The 24,093-nt window shown below is 41.3% G+C and overlaps 1 long non-coding RNA gene across 1 annotated transcript; it reads left to right on the top strand.

Annotated features, from left to right (window-relative positions):
- The first annotated feature begins 1,492 nt into the window (after positions 1-1,492).
- LOC736464 (uncharacterized) lies at positions 1,493-23,564 on the top strand. The gene is made up of 7 exons (XR_002939604.3): positions 1,493-1,605; positions 5,494-5,696; positions 6,358-6,529; positions 8,166-8,267; positions 11,533-11,629; positions 19,145-19,240; positions 21,366-23,564. It is a non-coding gene; the product is annotated as an uncharacterized LOC736464 (long non-coding RNA).
- Positions 23,565-24,093: the final 529 nt, after the last annotated feature.

The raw sequence follows: 24,093 nt of genomic DNA, 5'->3' as shown, positions 1-24,093 counted from the left end.
TCCCATTGGCTTAAATAAAACAGTTGAAAGATGAAAACGGGGGGTTCGGTGGAGATTTTTTTCCCTGACAAGAACAATCGCAAAATCCATTATCTCATAATCCGAGGCGCTGGGTGAGGAGGTGAAGAGAAAGGACGGGGTCACCCAGTAAATAACTGGGGGGAACGCAGGAAGGGGGGTGTCGCCCAGATGCTGCCTTTGTTTTCTTTCAGATGGGTTTGGTTGGTTGGTTTGTTTGGTGTTTGGGGAGCGGGGTAAACTCGCGTGAGAATTAGATGCCTACAAGTTTTGTGACCTAATTATTTAACTCCTTTGGAGAGACCCCTTTGAATATGTGTCTCGTCAAACATCAGATGTTGTTGGTAGTGAGGTCACACATGGGAAAAGGTGTGGAGGAATGGGTCCGTCTGGAGGGCGGATTTTCACTTTGTTGTGAGCAACTGTGCGCGGGAGGGTTGGCCGCCGGGTGGGGAGACCGTCCCTCTCCCCTCGCCCCCCGCCGCTGGCTGTTTTTGTCGTTGGAACTGGTTTGGATCTGGGGCTGGCCGTCCCCTTTCGCCCCCACCCCCACCTCGGCCGCCCGAGGCTTTTCTTCCCTCTCCTGCCTCTTCCGCGGCGGGGCTCGAGGTTCTCTAGGTGTTTCTATGACTACATTGTGTGTGTGGGAGGGTCAGACGTGGGGGTTGCCCGCGAGAGGGCCGTTCCTGGGCGATCATTTATCAATGTCACCCACATAATGATTCTCTCTGCAGCCTCCTATTGATGAGGATAATTACATTAGCTCAGAGTGACTGATCAATGAAAAACCATCACACAAAAACTTCTTTACTCCTCTGTAATACCAAAAACCGATACAGAAATAACATAGAAAGCCTGATTTTCTTTCCCTTCCCTGTCCACCAATGGATTCTGCCCCCTCTGACTCCCCTCGCCCCCCACCCCACCCCAAAAAAAGGACGGAGGAGTAAAGTAAGAAAATAGACCCAGGTTTGTTTCGTTTAAAGGAGGATGCAATTCTGTCCGTGAATGCATTTTCTCTAAATGTTGGCTTCATCCCTCCTTTGGTAGAGCATGTCAACGGATTTGCTAATGTGAGTTGCTTTCAGACTAGTCTGTGGTTTTTCTTTTTTATTTCTTTCCTCCCCTTTGGGCATTTTTTTTTTCTGCTTCAAAAAAAGAGATAATTCTTTCTACAAGTATCTGGTAAAAGAAATTCCTCTAGGTCCTCTTTTTAAAAAGCGTTTGCCTAAGTCGGGTTATCTTTTGTCTTTATCACTTCATAAAGTAGAGCAATTAAAGATGTGATGTTGCATGGGCGGAAAGGGTGGATCCATTATACGGCGACATAATACGCTATATTCTCGCCTGAAAGTTTGAAGCTAAATTACGATTTCGCTTTTTCTAGACTTAAAAATCAATATTTTCTCAATTAAAGAGAATTTTAATGCTTTACTTGCGAGTTTTTAAAGGCGCTGTAAATTTTATTGTAATGCTCTTGACTTCGGAGTAGATGCAGGAGACGGGTTGATTCTCGTGGTCTTTTTCCTCTCGAGGAACCTAGCCCAGGAACATCCCATGGTTTCATGTCAAATTGAAGCAACAAAGGTAAGAAGGGTTCTAAGAGGGACGGGGCAAAAGGTGGGGAGCCCGCCAAGGAAGCCCACCAGCGCCAGAGGCCATTGTCTTGTATATTTTCACCTCTCTGTGTCCTGCCTCCTGAAAGTGACAGAGGTGTCCATTTTACTCTAATCTTTCTCAAAGGGGAGCACGTTCGACTCACATCTGCTCTTTAATGGTCAGAAAAGGAGCTGCATTTGGGGAGCATTCTAAACTCTTCCCAGGGTCCCCCTGTTCTCTTCCCTCTCCTTATTTAACCAAATGCTAACTCGGAACTGGCTCTTTCACCAATATGGCCATATTTTATGTGTTCTGGCTTCTGTATCAGAAATCATTCCCCACCCTCAGGAGCATGCACTGTTTACAGACGTTTTCTCCTTCCACAAGTCCCACCTAGTAAAAGTTCCCGCAGAGAATTAACTGTGGTGTGTTAATAGCCCAGGTCTGCTACTGCTCTCTCCTGCAAAGTTGAAATCTGGTAACCAGGAATATGGCATTGAATTAATGCTGGGAGCTGTTCAAGGTCAGCAGAAGCCCAAAGACTTGAGAATTCTAAGGCCCAGAGACTTGATGGGAAGCAAGGTAGTGAAACTTTAAGAAAGTAAGGCAGAGAGGAGGAGAAGAAAATGAGGCCAGGAGGGAACATAATAAGAGAAGAATAGGACAAGGCAGAAGAATGAGCCTTTGGGACCTCTTTATAATTTAAGAAGAAATAATAATGAAGGGAAATTGAATATCTAAGGCTTGCTATTACATTTTTTTGAGGCCAATATCCGTTTAAGAACAAATCCTCAGAGATGCCAGGAAGGGCCTGGGTTTCCAAATGGAACTACTCACAAAGTTCCTTTTGCAGTTCCTTCTTCTGTTAATTTGCTGGGAATGAGAAGACTTGGGAAAAGGCGATGTGTGTGGTGTACCAAGGGCTTAAGTAAGAGTATGATGGGAAGGGGCACCTAGATATAATGAGGCTGCTGTTTTAAGCTGAATAGAAAAGAGGAGAAGAAAGAAAAAGCCACACAACACCACAATACAGTTTAAAATAATTCTCACCCACCTGCCTTCCTTTTTCTCTAACCACACACTATATTGAATAGTACACATAGGTGGGGGAAATTTCTAGTTCATCACCTTCTGTCTGTAGACCCACCAACGGAGCCCCCTTCCCTTAGATTCCTGACATGTAAGCCTAGACCATGGCCTTTTTATCAAGTGAGTGGGGCTTTGTTAATGTATTTGTACTTTTCTGCTTTCAGTCTAAGTTTCTCGCTTTGGAGGAGGGAGGAGATGCAAGAAAGGAGGGGGAGGGGAGCAGAACACAAAGACTTTATCTAGTTCTCACCAAGCAGGTTTCAAAATAGGAACTTAATGGGAAGAAAGACGAAAGAATTAAAAAAAATAAGAGGGGCGTGAGAATTGTTTATTACAAGTTTACTTGTCTGGAAGAGAGGTGATTCTGTGGATATTTTTCCCTTTGAGGATTCTGTTTTCCTCTTATTGAAACATTTTCAAATTTTAATCCTTTAGCAGACAAAACCTCAATATAAATATGACATGGGCCACTGGCAAAAAAACGAACTTAAACTCAGTGCTTAGAAGGGAGGCGGTGTGGGGAGGAGAGAGCCCTTTCTGATTAATAACTAGCAGGGTAATGTTGAGGGCTTTTTCTGCCCGATTGCCTTTTTGAATTAGAGCCGATTTCTTCACACTTCAATAGTGCCTGTCTCCTTTAAAATGACTGGCAGATTTGTTTCTCTTTTTTTTTCTCTCCCTGAGACTTAATGATGTAAATTTTCTAATTAGTTAAATCATATTGCTTAAAGGCCTAATATTTACCATGTAAGAAATGATCATCCAGATTTGGACCTCTTGAAATATTCTGAGAAATAACACTTGGCTTTTAGGTTGAGGGATGAAGAGGAGAAAGCTGTATTACGGGAAGCTGTTTAGAGAAGAGAAGGCATAAACCCGGCAACATGTTAAATTAATAGATGAAGTTGAGCTGGGCTCACACCCCAAGTCCGCTTTTATTTTTCAATCAGCGAAGATTTAATTGGCAGCCCTCAGGCTGGGCGATCTGATATTTTCTCATTAGTTTCCCATCACTAATCTTGAGTGTTAGATTGGCTCAAAGGTTGTCAACATTTGACCAATTTTATTTAAGGAAAAAAAAAAATCATGCATTATGGCTCCTGGACGTGAGATCTGCAAATAAATCCTGCTTGGATCAGCGGAACCAACAGGCGAAAAAAATGTTGACTATTCATCGTCGCATTTAATAAGTTGCATTAATGTATATTTCAAGGCGAGAGAGAGAGAGATTATACATGTGGTGCGTAGATGCCGATGAAAAGAAAGAGGTGGATGGGGAACGGGAGGCACTATAAGCCGGATGGGTAGGTAAAGTGAGACGTAGAAGCATTTCGAACCGAGGGTAAATAACCCAAGTGGAATAGCTGTTGAGGATTTAGGAGCTACAATCCCCCCTCCCTTTCCTTTTGCAGCTGCGTGAAACTGCCAAGCCTGTCTTGCAAGCACAGAGTGGCTCTGCTGTCTAGTCCAGAGCTAACATCAGAGCGCCCCCTGCTGGCAAGTAGAGCAGAACGCTGCGGGTCAGCCCCCTGCGAAGCGAATCTTGTTTTTCTGCGCACCCCACCTTTCACTGACTCCTTCCACAGCCCCCACGTCCATTCTCCAGCAAAATCCCGCGGCAGGGGAATACCTTGTCAAGGACTGAACATTTAAATGAATAACTGATAATAATAATAATAATAAAATGCGAAGGAACCCCCCACCTTCGCTTGGCCTCTGGGGAATAAACTATCAAAAGCCTTGGCAGAGGACACCTTTCCTTTTTCTACATCTCTGTATTCTCTGCGTTTTCGCTACAGTTTGTTTTTCCTGCAGAACTGCAGATTCCGAGTCCAAGGAAATGTTTTTAATAGATGCTGTAGACGTTTTAAAAATGGATATCTGATGGGGAAAGAGGCCAATACAAAGCAATATTTTGCATCCTCACAAAATTAAACTCCCAGGAAACTCGCACTGTTTAGAAAAGTCTTGAGGGATAGCTTTCGGAATTCAGACGGTTCCTTGTCCAGAATGACCCTTTCCTGCAACGCAAAGCAATACCAGACCCTGTCCGAATCTTTTTTTTTAAGCAGAAAAAGTGTTTAAAAGTTGTCACCATAGCTACATACACACACACACACACACACACACACACACACACACACGTCTTTTCCATGGGTGTGTCTATTCTTTTTTTGGGGTCGTACTTCTCAATTTTGCTGGAAACGGAAAAGGTAGCTGAAGTGCACCAAAATAACCGATGTCTTTGACATTTGATCTTACTATAGTGTTTCACGTCCAATGCAAGGTGTGAGACTGCTACTATTTGAGAGAATTTTGGTTCTTTTTCAACGGTTCGGTGCATAGAGGCATTTTCTTGGTTTCCCAGTTAATCTGCCGCGGGATTTATGAGCACCATGTAACGCGAGGGCGCACAGGTAACGAGAGCCGGAACAATCTCAGGCTGGCAGCCGCACCGCCTGCACCGCCAACCTCCACTCTTGGGAAAGGCGTTGGCAATGCAGCCCTGACTCGGATAAGTCTTCTGACCGCAACCAGACCCCCACATAACGAGTGTCAATCTACACCGCGGAACGACTTTTGTTTCTGAGGGAGTTTTTGGTTTTGCTTTCCAAAGTACCGGATTTTGGGATTTTGTTAAAACAGTGCTCAGAAATGAGGCGCGGGGGAAGGAACACGGGCAGGGAGGACAGCAAGGGAAAGGTGTGTCTCTGGACTTTAATTTCTTGCCAGAGTAGCAGGACTTTCTGGTTTAAGAATCCATTCTCCTCTTTCGCTTCTTCCCAGAAGCCCTGTGTCACCCCTTCTCCAACCCCCATTCCCATCTTTGGAGACACTCAGGGAGGGGACAGGGACCCCGGTGACTCCCTAGAACCAGCGCTCCTAGGGCAAGGCAGAGGTGGGAGACAACCCGGTCTTCAGGCCAGTGAAGTGATGCCTCAGTCTGATTGTGTTTGAAGATTTGCTGGGGCTATTGTGTGACAACTGAGGTAAAGTTAAATATTTATACTCCAAGCTGTTATCATTTTGGGGGGTCTGTTTTGAGGAAGTCCATTGGGTTCAAACTGATTTTAAATATAAATCCTGTTCTGGGGAAGCAGAATCTACTGCCTGCAACTGGGGTTGACTGTTTGAAAGGTCCCCGTTAAGCTCAGAAGTGGAAGGGAAGTTATCTGCAGACCATATGAGTCTATTCAAATATATATGTATATACGTATGTGGGTATATATACAAAATATCTATATATAGCTATCTACATATCTGTACAAAGACAACAAAATAATAAAGACAAGAAAGGGGGTGTCCCTCATAGCAGTTGAATCCAAATAAAAATATTTCTCTCACATATAAAGGAAATATGATCATCTCATTGTATTGTCTCTGTTTGACTTAATGAAATTTGGAGACATTGACAGTCTGGTCAATGTTCTAAGTAAATTAATGTGAAGGTCCTTAGGAAGAGATGGAAAACACCCCTTGCCATTAATCTTAAACCACTTGAAGATTATGAGTAAAAGAATGGGATCACTAAGCATTACCATCTCAAGTAGCTCTTAACTGCCCCCATCCCTTTATTGTGGCAACAAAATAAACTCTTCACTAAGAATGATGTTTCTTCCTTTTTTGTCTTTGTTTTTGTTTTGCTTTAAGGGCAAAGAAGGGAAAACAGAAGCAAAGAAAACTGTTTCAAAAGTCTTGGAATTGCTACTGTTAAAAGGCTGCGGTTCATTTCTGATTTCCTCATCTTTTGCTACAAAGGAAAAAGAAATCCAATGATGTGTCTACCTTTGGTGAGAAGAAAACACGAACAACAGCAGTGTAGGTGTGTTTGTTTGTTTTTCTTTTTTCCTGGAAAAATATTTTTAATATTCACCAATTAGCGAGTTGAAAGCTGTGGAGATGTAAAAGATGTTCGCTTGTCCACATCTATTTGTTGAGTTTCGTCAAAGGGGTTTTGTAGGCATTTGTACCAGATAGAAATGGAGAGAAAGAGAATTAAACACTTGCCAAGGAACAACAATATATACACTTTCAGGTAACTCCACCTAATCCTGTATTTGAGTGCTGATAGGGAGGAGGAGGGGGTGCTATTTTCCCTTCACAAACCCCCCAAAGCCGTATTAGACAGAAAGAGGGGGTGAGAACTCTATGACTGAGCATTCTGACAAAAATGGAAGCAGCACCTCTCTGCTCCTAGACCCCTAAGGAAAGACGCCCCCAAAATGTGCAAAAGCCGTTATGTTTCCTTTAGAGTCCTGAGTTGGGTGGACCTTTCAGAGACATACACAGTCATTAATATTTTAAAAAACAAAATGCAGAAACGGAGGGCAGTGGCTAACAGAAAAGAAAAACATGCTAAAATTTATTCCTGAAACACCGCAAATTTCCAGATGCCACAAAAAATCAATGCAAACGCACCCCCTCCTAACTGAGCAGACAGACCCGGTGAGGGTTCCAGTTGAAACTGGAATTGGAGATCTGAACTCCGCTAGAGCAACGGGAGACGTTACCCCGAGGCTTCCGGAGTGGAGGTAGGGGACGTCTCCCTCCTTCCAGCCCGCGGTTCCCACCTGTTCCCTCCGCCCCAGGCTGGGGCGCGGGAGAGAGCAGGAGCTGGAGCGATTCCGCCTACAGTCTCCAAGGCGTACCTGGCGCTACTGCTGCTCTTAGCAAACCAAGAAGGAAACCCAGACAGGCCCCTAGAGGCCAAAGACCCCGCCAAAGGGACCGAAGCTCCCGGTCCCAGGCATACGCAACGGCCTGCCCTGTTCCCAGGCCAGGCTCCCACGCCCGGATGGACAAAAGGCTCACAGGCCACACTGGTCCCGGAGCCGCTGTGAAACGCAATGGAGGGGGACAGTCTCCTCGCCGCGCTCTGGTGCGTGTGTGCGCGCGCGCGTGTGTGAAACACGTGCACTCGGTGCGGGCCTCCGGCCGCAGACGTCACCTGAGGAAGTTCACCCCCGGGGTTCCCGGGCCCTGAACCCACCATCCCCTCCATGTCGCCTCAGCCGCCCCCACCTGCTACCCAAATCCCGGGGCACGCCCGGACAGGTGTGCAGCCTCTAACTGGAAAGCTCCCGGGAAAAGAGCCACGCCAGGAAAGGAGGCGGCGGGAGGAGGGGGTAGGGATAGAGAAGAGAAATGGTACTTCCAGAGCTCAGACGTCCCTATCTTCCGAGAAATTGTCATCACACTCAATCTTTACACCCTGATCTACGGTATCCAAAAAGCAGACATTGATTGGCGGAAAAATCGAGTTCTCGAAAATACAGGGATTTGACGCGGACTCCTGAGACCTGCGCAGGCGTTGCTTAGGTTCAAAAGTATGATTTTAATTTTCTTAATGAAGGCGCGCTCTAGAGCTCAGCTGGTAATGGCTGTGTTGAGTTTAATAGACTTCTGTCGAACAGAAAAAGACGGATAAGTAATCTGCTCTAATGCAATTATTTTCCCAGGTTCGAAAGTCATTGTGCAGAGAGGGCAGGAGTGAATTAAGGCCCCGGGGACCGCGGACGCCTGGCCAGGAGACCGCCTGAAATATGAGCCGGACCTGTTTTGTGAGATGCACTTGGGTTTGGGGGTCAGGGTCGAAGGCTTCAAAGCCCTTGGTCTGCACGTGTGAAAAATCTCTCTCTTCCTCCCTCCCTCCTGCTCCTCCTCTCCCTCTCTTTCTCCCTGTTCCCCTTTCTCCTCACCTCTCCCAGAATTAATGTTAATTTCCTCTCCCCCTCCTCTATTTTGCTTGTCTTTGTGTATTTCATGCTGATCCATTTAATCCAAAGTATTTCTCTGAAACACACAAAGAAGTGGGCTCTTGGACTGTGTCAGCCCAATCACCTTTTGAAACCCAAGAGAATTGGGATGTTGAAGATACTGAGGACACTGTGTACACACATAGACAATGTATTGTGAGGGCTATTTCTATCCCAGTAATGAGCCAGTGCCCATCACTGTGCAAAAGTTTTAGCCTTAACACAAGTTATCATTCACAATATTTATTTGGCGTTGTCCAAAGTCTTCTCAGCTTCATTTGTTCAAACTCTTCTCAGCTTCAAACTCTCCACTTTGCCAGGTGAACAGAATCTCAAGCAGGCGTCATTTTAAAAAATAAAAATATCACAACTCATAATTTCCCTTCTTACAGAAGACCCAAATCGATGCAAAGAAAGCCCTTCATTCTCACCTGGACGAAAGAGTTGGAGACAGGGCAGGCCGCCTGGCCAGAGGAGTGAGCACTGGCAGCTGAGCCAGCACCCTAGAGCCCGGCACCCCTGAGCCCAGCTCTCTAGTGTGAACCTCTGCCCGGCCACTCCAGCCCCACTCTTCCCGACAGCCTCTCTCCCCGGTGCTGGAAAACAAAGAAAGTTCTTGGGACTGAGGCACAAAAAGGGTTAAATGAACCCCAAGCAATAGGTGTGTCTATTCCAGACCCCTAGGTGAGGCGACAGTAGCTGGGTTTGATGCGTGTCTCTGAGCTCCACAAACTGATTTGGTCTAGGGTTCCTTAGCTTTGTACATTCTCTTTCTTTCTCCCCCACCCCATCACACACACGCACAGACACACACACACACACACACACGCATGCGGTGACCTAGGCACGTATGCCCACAAACATCCACAAAGCTCTGTAATTGCTGTCTCCTCTTCCCTGACCCGATCCTATCCCAGTCCTTCCTACCCCGCCGCCCGCGCCCGCCTCCACAGCAGCTGGATTCACACAAAAAAGGGAAGAACGTTAAAACAAGCAAAAATCCATTTGCAAACCCCCCTCGGTTCCCCCCCGCCCCCACCGGCTGAGGAGGAGCACAGCTGGCTCCCCCGAGACAGGAAGCTGGGGTGCAGCAGGCCAGGGAGCAAGGCTCCTCCCGGCTGTGGGCCTTGCAGTGCCACCTCTCACAGAGGGTGTGGGGGTTGGGTGAGGTGAAGGGTGCTTTTCACTTTCCCCCTCCCCCACGCTCTTCGCGGGCTTTTGGGAATGGAGTTAGGAAGAGATCCAGTCTTCAGGACCCCACGACTCTCAGGACCTGGAGAAGCAGCGTAGGGCGGGCGCCTCCGAGCCGCCACAGTGTGACTGCACCAGAGCCCACGTCCGCCGGCGAGAAAGTCTGCGCCGAGGACGGCCGCGTCGAACTCCTGAAGCGCTCAGCCCGCAGAGAAGCTCGCTCGGCAGTGCTCAGGCCCAGCCCAATCTAGCAGTCTAGCATTTGGGTGGCACCAGGATGGAGGGCTGCCTCTGGCTCCAAAAGCAGATTTGGAATGCAGGAGAACGAGTGACTGTCAGAGCCAGTCTCTCTCCTCTGTCCTCTCTCTCAAGCCAGATTTAGAATGCAGGAGAAAGGGTGACAGAGCCAGTCTCTCTCCTCTCTCCCCTCTCCCCTCTCTCTCTTTCTCTCCCACTGCGCCTCTGCCATTCCTAGATCTCTCTTCCCATGCCTTCGGAGGACACACCTGCAGGAGCTGCTGAGTTGTTTTGGTGACCTGGGAGATCAATAGCAAGGACCCAGAAACACCCACAAGCTCTAAGTGGGTCTAATTTTGCTTTTGAAAAGTAGTAGGAGAGGAAAGAGACTTTATTACCTAACCGTGAGTTTTCCAAGATGATCCCCCTCAGCCAAGCAAAGTTGAGAAGGGTTTGACAGAGGGTGAGGACAAGATAGTTCCCTCCTAGCCCCCTCCACACCTCTACAAGAAACCTGGACGGAGCTCCCCCACCAGCTGAGAACTCCTTGTAAAGGCGCCTTGGGGTCCCCACCTGTGCCACTTACCCAGATCACCACGGCCTCTAGGATCTCAGACCATTCTCATCCCGGAAGCCGCTGACTAGACCAGGTCGGGGAAACACTAGGAGGCCCAGTCAGTCAGTATTGCTTCTCTCTCATTTACCCTCCTTTTTTAAAGGTCAGCGGAGGAAAGCAGTTTTTCTTTTTCCTTCTTTCTTTCTTTCTTTTCTTTTCTTTTCTTTTTTCTTTTTTGCAGTAAATCACATGTGTAATTGCATTCACATAGAATTAAGAAGTAAAATATATCTTTTGTGCAAATGCACTTAGACATGTTTAAAGAGGGACTGCCCTGAACACAGTCGGTTTTTAAAGAATGAAACAAATACAAGCTTTAAAGATAAAGAATATGAAGAGTGCCCAGTATCCCCTTCCATTGCCTTTACATAAATTAGGTGGGTCTCAGGAATAGCTCAAGTATCAAGAGTTCTTAAAGCTAACTAACCAATACACAAAAATAACAGATAATCACATCTTTAAAGTAAGTTACCCTCAAAGAAGTTAGAAGTGAATACCTAACTGCAGAGTTAAGCTTTTCCTGCTTCTTTATTTATCCAGGTCTCTTAATTTTAAAACAGATTAAATAATCTGCTCAAAAGGGTTGATATTGCCCACCAAAACAGAGTGAAGACCGTTGTTCATACTTTGAAGCTTATCCATGAGCCTTGGGACTTTTTGAATGTTTAAATGAAGTGTAAATAGATTAAGGTCACAGGCGATTGACAAGATCAAGCTGCTTAACTCAATTATCAAAATTTTATTTCAAAATTATGTTCAATTTGATTCTCCTGCTTTGCTATAAAAGATCTTAGAAAATCCAATAGGAGCAGACAATTCACATTGTGTCGTATGTACTGTGATTTATTTGTAAAATTATTTTGTGATATATATATACCTCTTTTAATGTTTTTGAGGAAACCATGTCTTTCCAATTAGATTTAGGAACACAGCTATCATACTAATTCAAAGGCAGTTACTTTGAAGACGCAAAGATCAGCAAATTTTAACAATTTTCTAAAATATGTCTAAATTTCTAAACTGCAGGCAGAAACTGCAGGCTGTTCAGAATCCAATTCTCTGGATATTGGCATGCTACATTCAATGTCCAGCTACATTCAGTGTCCATCTATCAAAATACTAGGTAAGAGTGCAATTTGTAAATATATATCCTACAACTCTTTTCTAACATAATATCTCAACATTCTCCTATGCATTATTTAATAGATAACCAAACTCTTCAGATTAAGGCTCATGCTGCCACATCTGGAAATGCTTCCTTTGCATTATCCATCATCACCTCCTCACCTCGCCCCAGCCACCAGTGAGAGAAATAGCTGAAGCCTCCCCTTCCACCATTATATGATAGCATCAGCTTTTAATCAGTGAGAGGCACTCCTATTTAAATTTACAGGATGACTCTTTATTTCATTTATCTTTTCTTTTGGAGGAAAGTGAAACAAGAGCACCACCCTTATTAATTATAAGATTGATGGGGTGAAAAAAGCCAAATGAATTTGGCTTGCAAATTATTAGTCTAGGTATGAATATTTATGACTGTGCCAGGAACTGCAGTCATGAACCCTGGGTATCAGGCATGGGAGAGAGTCAGCCCAGTGCATTCAATGAGGGTTCAGTCTCCCCAAATCTGACATGACATAAATGGAAACTTTGAAATTAGACCCAGGGTGGGCTCCCATTAAATCAGTTTATTTTCTTTCTTTTTCTTTTCTTTTTCTTTTTTTGGCTAGTCTTGCTAAACATGAACTTGCTTCCAGTGGCTTCCTTCATAAGCTTTAAAAACCTTTTAAAGTGAAGGAAGACACTTATAGATTTTGTGAAGAAAATTTTTATTTTCCCGACTTGATATTCACTTATGTTTCAAAGCAAGTTTTTCTGTAAAATATTTGTGACATGCATTTAACATTTTTTAAACTATTTTTATTCCGTTTAAAAATATTGGAAACCTAAAATATCCTGGGTATAGGAAGGATTTAAATAGACACAACTGAAGTTCGATGCAGAGAGAAATGAGAGGGAAAAGAAAGCAGCAATGGGAGAGATGAAAAGACAAGTTTTCTATTTATTTGCTTGTTTTCCTTTTTATGCACCACACTTACTCATGCTTTTTCATCCCAAAGTGAGGAAATTTAAATGAAAGGTGGAGGCAGAAAGCATCAAGGTAGAAAGGAAAGGGTCAAAACAAGGATTTAATAATTTAGTTAAAGACAAACTATATTCTCTTCTTTTCCTCCTCGTGATTATACATGTAAGAGTTTTGTAGTGCTTTGGAAAAGACGCTGGGGGTTTGAGATTTAACGAGCTCAAATACTGCCTCATCACCGGCTTCTTTTCTGTAAAAGAAATGTTGAGTGGGAGCTGACCCAATCCTGTGAAAATGGTTCATTCTGACATCAGAGCCAGCTTCGCACATACATTTTGAAAAGGAAGACAAGTTGTTTTCAAAACAGAAATGCTAAGCATTCTAAAAAGCATAAGCAATTTAAAAAATGCTCCTCAAATTTTCTGAAAAACTCCCAACTACATATATATATATTTCACAATTGTAAGTGGATATTTGTGCTAAATTGATGCTTTATGTATATCCTGTCTCAATTTGTCTGTTCACTGTAAAGATATAATTTTTTTTAAGAAGCTATACCACTGACAACAATTTACTTAAATTCACAAACCTTGAAATTGATGCCTCTCCTATCAATCACATTCAGTAGATACAGTAAAACACATTCAACATTTGTATATCAATAGTGGCACACACACAAATCTGTTTTGTTCAATTTAAATGCTCTTCAACATGTCATTTCATATTTTTCTGGAACATGTTATGGGTTAGTCATCCTGTTTCAGCTTATTGTTAAATCCTTAACCTAATGAAAATTCAAAATAGAATATTTACTTGTCATGAGTTTCAGAGCTGAATGGTGGACTTTAGGAATAATTTGGACAACTTCTCTTATCATTCCAGCAAAGAATTGGAGGCCTAATGATGGCAACTGACTAGTCCAATTCATAAAACTAGTTAGCTCTGGTTTTTGACAACATCCCAAAGCTTTTAACTTCAGGCCAATTTTTCTTATTATATGGTGCTTTCCCATTTTCTGCCCTCTATAACACAGTAGTATTTATAATACTATATGCAGAATTTTTACTAATATTTTTCCTTCCAGCACATTGATAATGAAACTCTTATTAAATAACAAGAAGAGAGTGATTGGTCTGTTTGCTGACATGAAGACCTGTTCTTGATCTGTGATGTCTGTTTTAATTAGGCAAAAACGAGATCTATCCTCTACCTGCAGGATAAATAGATGCCAGTATTGGCACAAAAACAAACTTTGTATTTATAGAAATACCAAACTTCTCTATTTATTGGTTACACGTCAGCTCAGTCAATCAAGCTAGAACTAGATATAAATAGGAATAACTGAGAAAGATACTTCAAAATCTCCAAAAAATGTTCACCAGGAATATTTAAATGGATACCAGAGTTCCTTGACTTCAACACTAATAGCTGGCTTCTAGGTAACCTTCCCACCTGGCTCTTCTCTTCACCCCAAATTGAATCCTACACATGCTCCATATTTTTTACATTAAGAAGTCCTATTCATGCCTGAGATGTTCTTATATTTATGATGGCCCCTTCTGTCAAATTGTTATTTCTGTAGCCTGCTGTCAGAAACGTCACTCAAAGTTTCCTTTCCACCTCTCTTTACCCTCTGTCATAGTCACTTAGAAGGTCTAATCCAAGTAGAATCTACTTCACCTATAAAATGAAACTGGGAGAACTTTTTTCATTTCCTGTCACCTCCCCCTCTTCCCAACCAACACCTCCCCCAGCTTTATCTTGATTCTGTTTAAGGCTGTTCGCTGTTTCTCCCTGTGGTAAAATTTTTCATCCAAGCTATTTCTCTTAAGGTTCAAATATCTAAGTTTCGTGAGAAAATACATGTATAAATATTTTGGGCATGTTTTCTGAATCTATGCTACTTAGGTTAATACTCAGGCAAGAAAGAAAACAACAGCAAAAGTAAAAGACCCGCCAATTACAGAAAGTTCTGGAGCAAAAATAGCCGATACTTGATTTTTTCAAATATAAAAAATAATATATCAAACCTGTTGGTGTTTAGAACTTTTTTTCTTTATCAGTGGCCTCCTCTCTGCTAAGTTTCCATTTCATGATTTTTGTATGAATATGATAAATGGTCATTAAGTCTAACCAGTTTTATTTAATGTTCGTAAAAACTGGTAGGTTTTCAAACAGATGTGGCCTGATATGGTTCAGTGAATTTAGTGGACTTCTCATAAATGGAATAATAACCATACGGAAGATGAATTTTATACCTTTGTTTACCTCTTCCAGACTCACCCTTATTATAATTACAAATAGTGTTTATTATGTATTATGCAATATACATACCATTGTCCAGAGACCGCACAAAACTTTAACTTAATCACTGCCATCTAGAGTTTATAATCCAAGAGCACCAACACCAAAAACTACAGGGAAACACAGACAAATAGAAAGGGCACCATGATATATTCTTTTTTTTAATAAAAAAGCAAATATAATGGAACCTAGCTTATGAATGTGTAACACATTTTTATCTTTTCATTTAAATATTTTTTTCAGATCCAAGTAGATGGTCGGGAAAGAGAGAATAGTTTATTTCACTTATTTTCTGTCAACTAGGGATGACTTTGGACAACTCTTCCCCTTTTAACCTTTTTAAAAGAGACTGGCAAAGAGAAGAAGGTGGCAACCAGAGCTGCCTAAGTGGAGGGAGTACACACAGGTTTAAATAATGAAGGCAGGAGAGCTCAGCAGCTTCACACATCACTTTACAGTCAGACTGCCAGGATCGCAATGCCGGCTCAGCCTCTCATCAGCTACACGACCCTAGGCAAACTCACACTTCCAAACTTCTCATAGGGCTTTCACATGCTCACCAAAGGAATTAATGAATGATGAAATTTATCCTAGTACTTGGCTCATGGTGAGCAGTCAATAAATACCAGTTATTATTGTTAATGGGATAGTTAACATCCTATACCACCCCTACCCCTAAGCTTAGACAGGACCTCATGTGAACAATTCATAAAATTTTAACATCTTCTACTTTTATTAATCATATAAGAATTCAACACTTCTGTTAGTTTAGATTCTCCATTTGTTCTATATTGTGTAGGTCACTTTAATTGCTTATATATTCACATCTGTACAGTTATCATTTAATATTCCATGTTTGAAAAAGACCCACACAGCATACATTTTCATGGGCAAGTCATTGAGTAAATAGCTTACTCAATGGGTTTGTTGGTTATTAGGTAATGGGAAGACCACTATGCTGAGAGCCAGGAAAACTGGATTCTAAATATTGTTTCCCACTTATTAGCTCTGTAATTGGGCCTCAGTTTCCTCACCTGCAAAATAGGTTGGAGTAGAAAATATCCAAGGTCCATTCTGGCTTTAATAGTCAGGAATTCTATGACTCACATAGGAAACTTTTCCTAGAAGAACCTTTTTGCTTCCTTTCAAGTACACATTGAGAAATATTATGTGCCTGGCCCTGTGCTAGGCCCTGAGACTCAATGAGATATGAGTAGAGTTCTGTGTTCAAGACATTTACAGTCTAGCAGGGTGACTAACATTACATTACAGTGTAATAACTGCTATTTTACAGATATCTTTGGGGAATTATAAGACCTGATAGAAGCAACATCTAATGAATGGGAGGCAACTACGTGACCAGGGGAAGAGAAGGAAAAGCTTTGTAGAGGAATTGGCACCTGAACTGTCTTGAGGAATAAGTAAGAATTAAGGCAGAGGTGAGGAGAAAGGCATGACAGGAGGAAATAGTATATGTAAAGAAACAAACAAACAAACAAACAAAAAAGAGAGAAAGATAAGGCCATACAGAAAACTGGTAGTTGGGCCTGGCTGCAGGTCAGAGGGTATGTGTGACTGAGTAGACATGTGGCTTCTCCCTCTTCACTCTTCCATTTCCCCACAGTCAGTCTTATAGAGTCCTTTGGCTTCAGTTACCCTTCATTGGCTGACGATTCCCCAGTTTTCTATTTTTGGCCTAGAACCTACATTTGAGCTTTAGACCTATACATTCAGTTCTCCAGTAGACATCTCTATAGGTCAAGAGGCGCCCTAAACTCGTGATCTTCACCCCGGAGGAAACACCTTCTCCTGTGTTCACTGTCTTGGTAAATGGTATTACCATCCACCCAGTTGCTTGTGCTAGAGATTGGGTTTTATCCTTGATATTTATTTTTCTTTTCTTCATCCCCAATGCCTCCACAAGGGGTATCAAATCCAATAAATTTCCAAGGCCTAATAATTATGCCCCTAAATGCATCTTTAACCCATATGTTTCTCTCTGTTTCAGCTGCCACGACCCTAGTTTTATTTGGACTTCACCATTGGGGGTTCTGGAGCCAAATCTGATCTCTTCATATTCCTATTCAAAATCCTTTGATGGAAACCCACCACCATTCTTAGGATAAAGTCCACATTTCTTAAAATGTTCTAAGGCCTTGACTGATTTCACTTCTGTCCCCCGATCTTCAGCCCCATCTGGAATCCCCTTATTCTCTTTAATCCAGTCATGTTGTCCACCATTACATTGCTCAAATAGTATAGCCTCGTCCTACCTCAGAGCTTTTGCACATTCTGTTTCCTCGGTCTGGAAGTTTCTTCTTTCCTCCACTGTCCCCCATCTGTAACTTAGCTAACTGCTATTCATTTCTCAGATCTCAGTTTAAATGCCACTTCTGCAGGAGAATTTTTCTTGACCATTTCCCCTCTAGATTAAGCTACATTCTCTATTCTCATAATAACATTTAAATTTTCTTTGCATCATTATCACAGTTATACTTCATTAATAGTTAATTATGTCATGATTGGTTTAATGTCTGTTTCCCCAGATAGACTATGTGTTCCATGGTGACAAGGTCTGGTATCTTGGGTTCACTATGGTATCCCCAATGTCTAACCAATATTTTTGAAGGTAAAAGAAGATGAAGGGAGGGAGGGAGAAGTCAAAAAATATAAGGCCTGAAAAATGCCCATTGGATTTAGCAACTAAGAGGTCATGGATGACTTCAGAGAAGGCAGTTTCAGTGGCAAGGCATGGGTAGATGCAGATTGAAGTGGGTTAGGAACAAAAGGGACGTGAGAAAGTGAAGGCAGTGGGTGTAAACTAATTTCAAGAATCTTAGTCATGGAAAAAAAGCAATATGACAGTAGATAAAGGGAAGATGTAGGATCAGGGCATGTTTTGCTTTCTAAGATGAAATAACTGGGCTTATATATTTAAAGATAAAGCAATAAAATAGAAGACATAAATTAATGGAGATTAACGATATAGAAAAAGAGAAAAGAAATTAATGAAAGAATATTAGAGGGTTGTAGTAGAGGCTGGGATTTAGAGCATAAGCTAAGTTCTATAAAAGTTAAAAGTCACCTCCTCAATGAGACATAAAGAGGAAAGTAAAGGCAGGCATACATATGGATTAAATGGTGGTGTGGGGCTGAGAAAATAATGTGGATGCTGCTTGATAAACTGGATTTTCTCCCAGTTGTAGGAGGCACTCAGAGAAAGGGGATGGTAGGGAAAGGACATAAAGAGAGAGGCAAAAGCTTAAAATCATTGTTGAGGGGAATAGGAGAGGGAGCTGATCAAGATCAGGTCATAAGATTGCTGAACCTTGCCAAGGGAGATTTGTGGTGCCAACCATCCATATCATTGTGTAATTTTCTCCAGAAGTGCTCAGCAATTTCAGTGAGGGAGTGAGATGCTTGGGTTCTTCTAGATCTGAGAGTTTGCAGGGTAACAAGAGTTTGGAAGTTAAGACTACATGTTTGGGAGTATTTGAGCTAATAAACCATTGGGTCTAAGTTAGATAAAGAAGAAAATGAAGACACAAAGTGGGTGACAGGCTGAGTGTAAATTTAGGGACACAAGGGCTATATATTTTCTTGGAGAAAAGAAGCTAAAGGTTCTCAGAGTTAGGAGAATGTAGGAGAGTATAATGAGAGATTGTTACATCAGCATTTCAGATGGAGAGGTGGAAGCTTCCTCTTCTATGCAGAGGGCATAAGTAGATCCAGATTGGCCATAGTGATAGATATCAAAAGAGGGATCTTTACATCAGTCCTAAAAGGTATGACAACATCCTCACTTTCTCTTCCCATTTCATTCTAGGAATTTCTTTTATGATCCTTGGGCCAGATAACTGAAAGATGGCAAAGGAGAAAGTGGGAATATGATTTATTCATTAGTTCTTTGTCAGTTTAAGCCAATTCACTTCAACAAGTAGTTAATGCGTGAATACCAGGTACTAAGGTATTGCTGCGTGGTAGAGATTCAGTGTTTGCATTTGAGATCCATCATTCTGTTAACTTTGTGGAGAATAAATTTGGCTGGGGCTGGGGAGTGAGAGTGGGCACAAGATTGGAGGCAATAACAATTTGACTTCACCATTTAATAAGGCTATGACTTAGGAGTATTTATTTAACCTTTCTGTGTCTTAATCCCTTCATCTGTATAATGGGAATGCTAATAGTACATATCCTGTAGGTTTATTGGGAAATTATTTATTTATAAAATGTTTAAAATATACCCTACAGATTTCATGGCTGGAGCAGGAAAAGTTATGAGCTCGGAATATCTTCAGTGCCTGAAAGTGAGGAAGTGCTCCCAAAAATATGAAGGCCTGTCAAAAGGTACATGAAGCCAGCTTGAAGAGGCTTCCATCAAAATAAATAAGGAAGTAATGGATTGTTGTCTACTGAATAGAACAGGAATCCAAAAAAAAAAAAAAAAAAAAGAACAGGAATCCGTGAGTCTATAATAATAAATAGATAAATAAATAAGAAGAGAAAGCTCTTGCTTTTACAGTAGTAAGCCAGCTAATATAGAGGGAATAATGAAGTTTAAAAAAATCACCATTTCCCGAGCCTGGGCAACATGGTGAAACCCTGTCTCTGCGGAAAAAAAAAAAAACCAAGAAACACACACACACACACACACACACACACACACACACACACACACACACAAAATTAGCGGGATGTGGCCGGGCACGGTGGCTCATGCCTGTAATCCCAGCACTTTGGGAGGCTGAGGCGGGTGGATTACCTGAGGTCAGGAGTTCAAGACCAGCCTGGCCAACATGGTGAAACCCCTGCCTCTACTAAAAATACAAGAAAATTAGCTGGGTGTGGTGGCACATGCCTGTAATCCCAGCTGCTCAGGAAGCTGAGGTCAAAGAATTGCTTGAGCTTGGGAGGTGGAGGTTTCAGTGAGCCGAGATCTTGCCAGTGCACTCCAGCCTGGCTGACAGAGTGATACTCTGTCTCAAAAAAAAAAAAAAAAATTAGCTGGGCGCACATGTAGTCCCAGCTACTCAGGAGTCTGAGCAGGGAGGATAGTTTGAGCCCAGGAGGTCAAGGTTGCAGTGAGCCATGTTTGTGCCACTGCACTCCAGTCTGGGTGACAGAGAGAGACCCTGTCTCAAAAAAAGAAAAGAAAAGAAAAGAAAAAAAGGAAAATCCTCATTTTGCAACATCACAGAAAGAAATTGATTCAGGCATGAATCGTCAATGGATGCTAAATTTAGTGGAGCAAAGTTGATGAAGAACAGGATATTTATATGATATTGCAGTATCTCATCATAGATTATTTATTACAGTAGGAAAAAATTAACTATGCAGAGAAGAAAACAGACAATACCTTATCCAAGTGATCTAAACTAACATCACCAATAAAGACGATGTGCCTCCAATGTGACACTGTGAAAAGAACACATTCTCACTTCTTGGTCCTCCAGCCCTAAATGCACAACCTGAATGTAGTCACGTGACACATCACACAAATCCATATTGAGAGACAGTCTATAAAATATCTGGCCTGTATGCTTCAAAGGAAAGGCCAAGTAAAGATTCCACCTTAAAGAAGACCAAAGAGACATGAAAACTGTGATTTATGATCCTAGTCTGGATTCTGTAGTGGACAAATTTGCTATAAAGGACATTATCAGGGAAATAGATGAAATTCGAATATGGACTTGAGATTAGAAAAAGTATCAATGTTAATTTTCTCAATTTGGTGACTGTACTACATATATACACTGAAGAAAATATACACTGAAAGGTAAATGAGTAAAGTAGCATTATCTATACAACTAACTCTCTTAATTGCTTAGGAAAAATATGGAGAAGAAGAGAGCGAGAATACTAAAGCAAATATTGCAAACTTATGTAAAAATTGGTGAATCTGAGAAAAAAAGTTGTACAGGAGTTCTGCATACTTCTTGCAACTTTTTTGTACATTTGTAATTATTTCAAAGTAAAAGTTCTTAAAAGAAGAATGTGCGGAAAAGAAAAAAAGCCTGACCCATCGAAAGCTCTCAACGAAAGTTAACTATCATCATCACCATCATCATCAGTTGAGATATTCTTGCAGTGTTTCAAGTAAGAGGTGATAGAGAACCTCATTTCAGTCACCAGGCATTAGAAGAAGGAATGGAGTAGACAGGAAATATTCAAGCTAGCTGCACCAGAAATTCTGGCAATGATGTGGGGAGTATTCCATGATGTGAAATGCCACATGCCACTAGATTTATGACACATCACTTCAATGGACACAGCCCATGGCCAGTTCTTACCATGCAGAATGAATTTTTCTGTAATATATTCCTCTGTGTGCTCAGCAGCATAACATTCCATCAAACTAGATGCAGTTGGCTTCTGTGTCCTACAGAACCTCTGTAGGAGCAGTAGTGGAGAGAAAAAGCTACTTTATTTTCAGATGGACAAATATCTTCTTTAATCTTTTTTCTTCTCTTAGGGAGAGAACAAGAAGGAGGAGGAGCTAGAAAAAGAAAAAGCAGTGGGAACTGTCATGGGTGAATCCCAGAATGGGCATCCCAGATGACGTCTGTCTCCACTCCTGCCATCTCTTCCTGGCTGCCAGCCACTTAGCCTCCAGGTGTTTGTGTCTAAGGCCAACTCTCTTTCTAGACTAGAAGAAAGTGAGGCAGCTCACCTTTTCATTTAGGTTTACTTTGGAAAGTTCTGTGGTTGAATATCAACATAGTGACTGATTTGTGGCTGTAAAGCTGTAGCAGCTCAGGCAGCACATGTAAGAGTGAGACTGGATGGAGAGACTGGATGAATTATGCCATCTTACCAAGGCATTGATTAGTTGATTAAGGCTTGTTTGAGCAAAAATGTGAGTTATATCAGATATAGTTATATCAGATACACTGATACTCAAATCCCACCGGAGAACTCAGCAGGCCACTGATAACCCATTCACTTTTCTTCTCTCGTGACTTTACTCATCTTATTATTAAACAAGGAATGTCTTGGTCCACCACTGAACCAAGTTTAAGAGTCAACTCAAATGCCACTTACTTCTTGAAGCCCTTCATGATACTGTCAAGGATAATGGAAATATATGATTTCTCCCTTTCATCTATATAAATTATTTCCCCATATATACATTAACATGTCAGGAAACTTAACAGAAATATGGTAACTTTTATTAAGTTTCCTTTAAGCATTTTTTTCTATACTTATGCCTTAGAAAAATTGGAAGAACTAGAAATGGAAATATTGCAGAGTGAGAAACTTATGGGATGTTCGTTAGAGAGAGTATCATGAAGGAAAACATGAGATTAAAGACACTGCAACTATCTGAGAGGCCTGTGTAAAATTGTGTAAGCAAAATAGGGAATCTAATATTGAAATGTGCAAATAATTTTACTTTTAGGAACTTAGACTCCTTTGTAGAGCATTAAATTTTATGATATATTAAGTAGAGGTAATGCTGTTTTGTACATAAAAACTATCTTTGGATTATTTACCTTTTCTTTTCTTTCCAAAACTGTTGTCTTTTCAACTCCGTCTTAGGGACAGACAAACGATCAGCTGAGTGGTATAATTAATAGAAGCACCAGTTTTAGAAGCTCTACTTCTGGAAGTAGAATAAAAAGGAGGTGTAACCCAGAGTTTAAGATATCCACTGATAATGAGAGTATTTGAGTGATGGTAAATGGCAAGGAGAAAGACTTAAAGATCTATCTAGAGACAAACCCTTATACTCTAGGCATGCTGCCAGATAAAGACTAAAAACAGCACGTAAGATGGCAAGGAAAATATGCTGTTTGGTTTCTTCATTGCCATAAAAGCCACTGAGAAGGGCTTAAAGAGATATGCCATTCCTAAATGGTAACATTAGACTTCTTGTTCTATGACTTCAGTGAAAAATTTTGCCATTAGGAAATGGGGACAAGGAATGTCATCTTCAACACAGGGTAGCTTTTTGGTCTATCTACTCGTAGTCAACGAAAGGTACAGTAAGTAAGGTCACAGAATGGTCACCCCACTTTGGTTCAACCTGTTCTTGGACAGATCAGTAACTCAATGACGCTTTGTTTTTCTTTTGTGAAGCCTCTTCAGCCTTGATCATAATGATTTCATTAGCAGTGTGTGCTTGATTTTTGCACACCCACACAATGTTTTGTATTACCCAACAAACTTAGAGAATGTAGCCACAGCTTCTTGCTCCAGGAAATGTCTATCAATTTAATTATTAAAACTAGTTTAATGTTTGGTGCCCTGTGAGCAGGATCTTTAAGATGAAATGAGCCAATCCACATTCCATTATTTCACTGACATTTAACATAATCCTTGCAGCTGTCAAGCTATGCCTCCCAAATCTAAGACAATGAGTAAATGTTATTAGTTGAATCAGTGACTAAATCAGCTAAAATGGTTGCTTGACTAAAAGAACGAGTTACTTGATACATCGTGAACACATTGAAGGAAATTGGAAGAAATGGAATTCTGGCTCCTGGGTCCCTAAAAATTGCTGAGTGTGTTTCCTTTTTTGTAAAATAGGTATATTAATATTTTGCCTAGATGTGTTACAGTAAAGATTAAAAATAATTCAAGTAAAATATCTAGCATATAGCAGAGAATAAATGGTTGCTGTAACTTATTACAATTATTTATTAAAAGTTCAAGTTGCTTTGAAGAAATTAAGCAATTAGTTACTGGTCTATCTGGATCTTAGAAAACTCTAACTAGTACATTCAATCAACTTAAGATAATAGCAAGAGGAAGTTTAAAGTTAGATTAATTCAAGTTGTTAAGCAGCTTAAATAGCAAGCTCACCATTTATTTTAGTTTACTTTTTATCTGACTTCATTTTTAGTTTGAGCTGTTTTATGAAATATTTTTTAGCAAATGGCTGATCTCACTGGTATTCTGCTGTAGTAAAAACTGAGTAAGATAGTAATACAGATTGTTTGAAGAGGGAGGAAGCTGTTGTTTCTCGTTCAACATTTTATGAAATGGATTGCAAATCCAGGCAGTAATCTCAAACACTGGAATCCCCTATACATTAAGAATCCTGGCAGTCTAAAGATTGTAAGCAAAAAGGCAATAAATACGTCAAAAGAAACTTTATAAATGGGTTTTTGCAAGCCAAGAAAACTGCCAAATAACTTGTAGGCTATAGATGTACTAATGCATTTGTCTTTCTGACCTTCCGATCTTGATTCGTTTTT

This window comes from Pan troglodytes, chromosome 16, assembly GCF_028858775.2.
Source record: "Pan troglodytes isolate AG18354 chromosome 16, NHGRI_mPanTro3-v2.0_pri, whole genome shotgun sequence".
Lineage (NCBI taxonomy): Eukaryota > Metazoa > Chordata > Mammalia > Primates > Hominidae > Pan > Pan troglodytes.
This window is presented reverse-complemented; position numbering and strand designations above follow the sequence as displayed.